The sequence below is a fragment of the Myotis brandtii genome, unplaced genomic scaffold, assembly GCF_000412655.1.
Source record: "Myotis brandtii unplaced genomic scaffold, ASM41265v1 scaffold600, whole genome shotgun sequence".
In the NCBI taxonomy this organism is placed as follows: Eukaryota; Metazoa; Chordata; class Mammalia; order Chiroptera; family Vespertilionidae; genus Myotis; species Myotis brandtii.
The window spans coordinates 303,754-310,038 of record NW_005370273.1 but is presented as its reverse complement, the minus strand read 5'-3'; the positions used below and the strand labels follow the sequence as shown (position 1 = coordinate 310,038).

Here is a 6,285-nt window from a genome sequence, read left to right as displayed (position 1 = left end):
TCCCTTTGTCTTTAACTTTACTTGTGGTGTGGGCTACTCTGGGTTCATCTTGTTTGAGACTCTCTGTGCTGTATGGACTTTTGTGTATTTTTTTTCACCATATTAGGAACACTTTCAGTCATTATTTTTGTTCTCTTTTCCTTCTTGTACTTATATGATGCAGACGTTATACTTGACTAGAGGCCTGGTACATGAAATTCGTGCATGGGTAGGGTCCCTAGGCCTGACCGGCGATCAGGGCTGATATGTGGGGCAACCAGCAGGGCGACTGGGGGGCCCCGCTGGCACCTGCTTTGGCTGACCTGGCACCGCCCACTTGCTGGCCCCACCCCCTGCCGCCACCACCACCTCCCTCTGCAGGGCGACCAGCAGGGCAAATGGAGGGACCTCCCACTGGCACCAGCCTTGGCTGGCCTGGGGCCTGCGGGCAGCTCCTGTGTTAAGTGTCTGCCCCCTGGTGGTCAGTGCGTGTCATAGCAACTGGTTGTTCCACCAGTTGTTCTGCTGTTCAGTCGATTTGCATATTAGGTTTTTATTATATACGATGTTGTCCCAGAGGCCAGAGATCCCCTAAACTATTCTCATAGTTTATTTAAAAAAAATATTTTTATTGATTTCAGAGAGGAAGGGGGAGAGAGAGAGAGGGAGATAGAAACATCAATGCTCAGAGAGAACCATTGATCGGCCGCCTTCTGCACACTCCCCACTGGGGGTTAAGCCCGCAACCCAAGCACATGCCCTTGACTGGAATCAAACCTGGGACCCTTCAGTCTGCAGGCCGAAGCTCTATCCACTGAGCCAAATCAGCTAGGGCTATTCTTATAGTTTAAGATTCCTTTTTTTTTATTGCTCTGCTTTGGTGTTTTCTGCTACATTTTCTTCTATATCATTGATTTAATCCTTTGTTTTATTCAGTCTGCTGTTGATTTCTTCTAGAGCAGCGGTTCTCAACCTGTGGGTCGCGACCCCTTTGGCGGTCGAACGACCGTTTCACAGGGGTCGCCTAAGACCATCCTGCATATCAGATATTTACATTATGATTCATAACAGTAGCAACATTACAGTTATGAAGTAGCAACGAAAATAATTTTATGATTGGGTCACAACATGAGGAACTGTATTTAAAGGGCCAGAAGGTTGAGAACCACTGTTCTAGAGTATTCTTCATTTCAGACTAGCGTATTTCATTTGACTGGTCCTTTTCTGTTTTTTTTAAATTTTATTTTGTGTTTTTTTTTTTCAATTCTTGCTATCTTTCTATTGAAGTACTCACTAAGCTCACTGAACATTTTTATAATCATTTTGAACTCTGTATTTGGTAGATTGCTTGCTCCTATTTAGTTTGTTATTTTTAGGGAGGGGGGTTTTCGCATGTTCTTTCATTTGGGGCATTAAATCTTTGTCTCCCCATTTGGTTGCCTCTCAGCATTTATTTCTGTTTATTAGGTATATCTGCTATGTCTCCCAGTCTTGGTATGGTGGCTTTATATAGTACGTGTTCAGTGGGCTCAATGGTGTAGCTTCCCTGTTCATCCAAGCTAGGTGCTCCAGGAATGTTTCTTGCGTGGGTTATGCTCTCTCTCCTGTTATAGTTCAGTCTTGAATTCTGTTGGCCCAGCAATGGCTGGGGTTGGCCCATAGGTTGACTAAGAACTGACTTTGGCCACAGTGTATGAGCTGCTGTGTGTGGGCTGACCCCAGCTACTGGAATTCACTCCAACAGGGTCTGGTGCCTGCTGTTCTCTTTTTGGGCATGCTGCTTGTGGAGCTAATTGGGTCATGCTATGATGTGGTTTGAAGCCAGATAATGGGTGTGTTCATGCTGGAGCATGTTGAAAGGGACTCCAATGCATCTCAATTTTACACTGCCAGTGATTGGCCCTTGGCTACCTGTTAGATGCTACAAGGCAATCCACATTTTTTTGGCTTCCTTTGCTGAACCTGTGTACTGAGGCTGGCTTTCACCAGTACTGAGCTTGGGGAAGGCCAGCAAGAAGCCCAAGGCACCTCAAGATCCACCTCTACCTGCCTGCTGCTTCTTAGGCTTGGCCACGGAAAGATCCTCTGGTGGTACGTGAGTTGCATGAGGCAGGTTCTGAGTCACAAGGTAAGTGTAAGTGTTGTTTACCGGGTTGATACAGATTTAAACTCTACACCAGTGCTGGGTCTGAGGCCACTCAATAAAAGCCTCAGGCTACACCAAGGCCATCCACTACCAGCCATGGGTCTGTAGATTCTTTTTCACTGGGGTGGGGTCTCAGGGAGTCATCAGGAGCCAGTTGAGTTCATCAGTTGCCGGAAGCCAATTCCAGCATGTCATAATTTCAAGAGTTTCATCAAAAGGTTGATGGAACTTGGGGACTCAACAGGGTTGAGTGACACATGTAGTCACCTGTTGGAATGGCTAAAGGCATTTCCCCCCTGAATAGGATACATTAAATTGATTCTTGGCTGCCAGACAGCTAAAGGGCATCTTAATCTACATGTTATTGCCTCCTACTGGCCAAACACCTGAACAGCCGTAGGCTAATTCCCCCATTCTGACAATGGACTCTGTAGGAAACCCTGACCTTTGAAGTGGATATCTCCACCTCGCCTCAGGACAAATTGTGTTAATAAAAAGCATGGGGTCCTGAGACGAGGAGACCTGAGACCTTAGAACAGGGGTCCTCAAACTTTTTAAACAGGGGGCCAGTTCACTGTCCCTCAAACCGTTGGAGGGCCGGACTATAGTTTTAACAAATTCCTATGCACACTGCACATATCTTATTTTGAAGTAAAAAAACAAAACGGGAACAAATACAATATTTGTATTTGCATGTGGCCCGCGGGCCGTAGTTTGAGGACCCCTGCCTTAGAACTTAGATCTTAGTTTCCTTCAAACTAGGCTCCTCTGACCTCCAAATGCCTTTCAAAATTATGCTTCATCTCTGGACTCTTATTTAATCTATGCACAGCCTTCTCCAGATTGCTGAATCCTTCTAGAATCTAGATGCTGGGACAAGAACCCCGGCAATCAGGCTAAAGCATATTAAAGTTTGGCCATTTGGATAAAGGCCGTATAGAGGAATGTTGACATGGTTGGGGCACTCAGAAAAAATGGCTTTTGTATCAAAGCCACACAATTCAGTCTCTCCCTGTGCATCTCTGACAACCCAAGTCTGCCGGGACCTCCTGGAAAGCCTTCCAAAAAGACCGCAGTGCAAGTCTAGGCTTGTGGCAGCCAGCAGACTTTTCTGCAGGCATGAGCAGGGCAGGGCGAGGCCACAGTGAGCTGGCAGTGTGAGGCTAGTCTAGTGCATCTCTTCACACCCATGCTGTAGAGCAGTGGTTCCCAATGTGTAGTGCCCACAGGGAGGCAATTTTATTTTTAATGTTGGCAATTTGAGAATGAGTTATTAACAGTGAATTTTTTTGCATTTCTTATGATTCTAGGGGCCTCATATACAGTAAATAAATATATATTGTGACATATTTATGCATTTCAGTTCTCTATTATGTTTTGAAACTTTATTTGCTATATTTCTGTATCACTTCATATTATTTTTTAAAACAATTTCTTAGTGATTTCTTCCTCAGTACTTCAACTGTCCTTTCATTCTTATTTTTCTCATTCCTGGATGCCATGTTCTTTGGAAGCTTGTTTAGTCCAAGTTAATGGCCTTTTAGGCTTCCTCCAAGTGAATAGGAGTTCACTTTTTGAATAATAAGAATTGTGTGTCACAGGGGGGCATTAGGATTTTAGAGATGCTTAGGTGGGGCGTGGCCAATAAAAGGTTGGGAGCCACTGCTGTAGGGGTAACATCAGTCAGGAGCACAGGGAAATTGGCACTCGCCCTGAAGCCACTTCACTCAGTCTGTCCTTGTCTTTGAAACCTCCTGAGTCTGCCAGATCTCCTCGAGACCCTGCCAAGGTCTGCAATGCTACAGCCAGCTAATTCCTCCACAGAGCTTGACAGGGTGGGACCACAGAAGTCAGGAAATATGGCTAGTGCATCTCCCCAGGTTAATGCCATATAACGGGTGTGCTTGACTCAGGAAAGATGGTGCCTGTGGGTGGTGTGGGAGAGGGACTCAGCACAGGAACCTTGACAGCTGTCCCTTCAACTCTTTCCCTGAAGCCAAATAACCCAATCTCTTCCTGTATGACTCCACTGTGCTCTGAGGTGCCATTTTCTACTGGAATTGAGAGTGAGTGGCACGAAGAAAATTTTGTGTATTGTCTCTTTCAGAGGGTGCCAGGGTTTTTAGCAGTCTTCCATCCATCTCACCCTGGCAGACTGAATCCTCACTGATGTTCACAGCCAGATGTTACGTGGGTGCCTCTTCCTGGCACTGGTGCTCTGGGCTGGAAAGCCAAGCATGGTGTTGAGACCTTTTCTTTTTAGGGGGTACCTCTCCAGTTGAGATAGTTGAGATGGATTCTCAACTGAAGCACATGAGTTCAGGGCCATCACCTTTCACATTTCTGCCTTTCCTACCAGTCTTGGTGTGACTTCTGTGCATCCTTAGTTATAAGATCTGTTAAACTAGTCTTCAGATGGTTGGCCTGGTTGATTGTTGTATAATCCTCACCCAAGGATATTTTTCTTGGCTTTTAGAGAGAATGGAAGGGAGGGGGAGAGACAGAGAGAAACATCCATGTGAGAGAGACACATCGATTGGCTGCCTCTCACATGTGCCCCGACCAGAGCCAGGATGCACCTGAGGTACGTGCCCTTGACTGGAATGGAACCCAGGATCTTTCATTCTACAAGCCAACGCTTTATCCACTGGAGCCAACCTGGCTAGGGTTGGCCAGCTCCACGTATTCTGATTGGTCGTTGTGGAGCTGTTCTGATTGGTCAGTAAAGGTGCAAAGGAGGCCAAAGCTCTACAGCTCCAATTGGAGGAGGCACCGCTCAGTCCCATTGGTCGAAATAGTATCCCAGGAACTCCTTTATAAGGATCAGCTCCAGGCAGGAGCACAGTGCAGGAGGTGGCCGCCCAGCCTGGGGGCTTTCCCTGAAATGCAGCCCCTCATAAACAGTGGCTGCTAGGCTCTGGTTATGGTTTTGGGCCCAGTCAACCACAAGGAGTCCTTCTTAGCAGGTACATTCTTTCTTGGGGTCAACAGCGGTGTTCATGAATCATAGAGCAGAAGACAAACTCAAATAAAAAAAAAAAGTAAAAAAGTCAGCTCTGTAATGTGAATTAAAACTGTTTTTTGTTTTTTTTTGTTTTATTGGAAGCATCACCTGAAGTAATTTAAAGAGCGGCAAAAACACCCAACAGAAAGCTACTAACAATAAGGTTCACTCAAGAATTTTACAACACTCATTTTCATTCCTTAAAACCATTTTTACCTCCTTTGTCCTAGCAAGGCACAGAAAAACCAATAGCCAGCCCTTAGGTTCTGAAACAGTCCAGACACACACCTGTCCGGTGAAGCAAGTGCTTCTGCTCATCCGACATTCTCAGGGGAAGGGTTGTCTCACCTTTTGGTACTTTTCTTTGTTAATCGCACAGGAGGATTTTGAAAGAGTGGAAGGGAGGGAGGGGAGGAGGGGGGAGAGACAGACGTTGGTGTGAGAGACGGAGGACCGGGTCCCCTTGCCCCCCAACCAGGAACCTGCAACCCAGGCTGGTGCCCCGACCAGGAACCCAACCTGGGACCCTGCGTGTGCAGGCAAAGCTCTAACCACTGAGCAGCTGGCCAGGCACCTTTTATGTACTTTTAAATCTAATTTTGGTTTTTAGTTCACTTTAACTTAATAGTTAAAAATATACCCTCTAAAGACATAGTCATTATTGGGTGGGTAAAATGATCTGCCAGTTTCACATATTCGAAAACAACTTTACATAGTGATTTATATTGTCAAATAAATAAATAATTCAAAGGACAAAGTAATCCCTGTGGATTAAGTTGCTACTGCCAGTATAAAATTAAATTTTATAAAATTCTCCATAAAACTTAAGAAGTCTTCCTTTCCCTGAAATGGAAGCTACCAAAATTTGTGGTTTCAAATAATGCCTAAGATAGTCTGAAATATTATCATTGTTTTCTTTATTGTGATTTTAAAAAATTTGTTTTTAATCCTCACTAGAGGATATGTCTTTAGAGAAACCCTGTGCGGCTGCCTCCCGCAGGGCTGGGATGGAACCCTCCCTAGGTCTGTGCAGAGGCCGGGCATTCGGCCAAAGCGCATGCAGGCCACCCCCACCCCGAATCCAGGGCGGGCAGAGGCGCTTCCCACAGACGGTCTCTCTCCACACAGACGGTCTCTCTCTCTCACAGACGGTCTC

The 6,285-nt window shown here is 45.7% G+C and overlaps 1 long non-coding RNA gene across 1 annotated transcript in view; it reads right to left on the bottom strand.

Moving 5' to 3' along the window:
* Window positions 1-3,672: 3,672 nt before the first annotated feature.
* Window positions 3,673-6,285, bottom strand: part of LOC102246497 — an 11,779-nt gene continuing 9,166 nt past the window's right edge. Inside the window, exons 2-3 of the long non-coding RNA XR_314329.2 lie at window positions 5,418-5,491; window positions 3,673-4,594 (exon numbers count right to left, since the gene is read on the bottom strand). This is a non-coding gene — a long non-coding RNA (uncharacterized LOC102246497). The remainder of the gene's footprint in view (window positions 4,595-5,417; window positions 5,492-6,285) is intronic.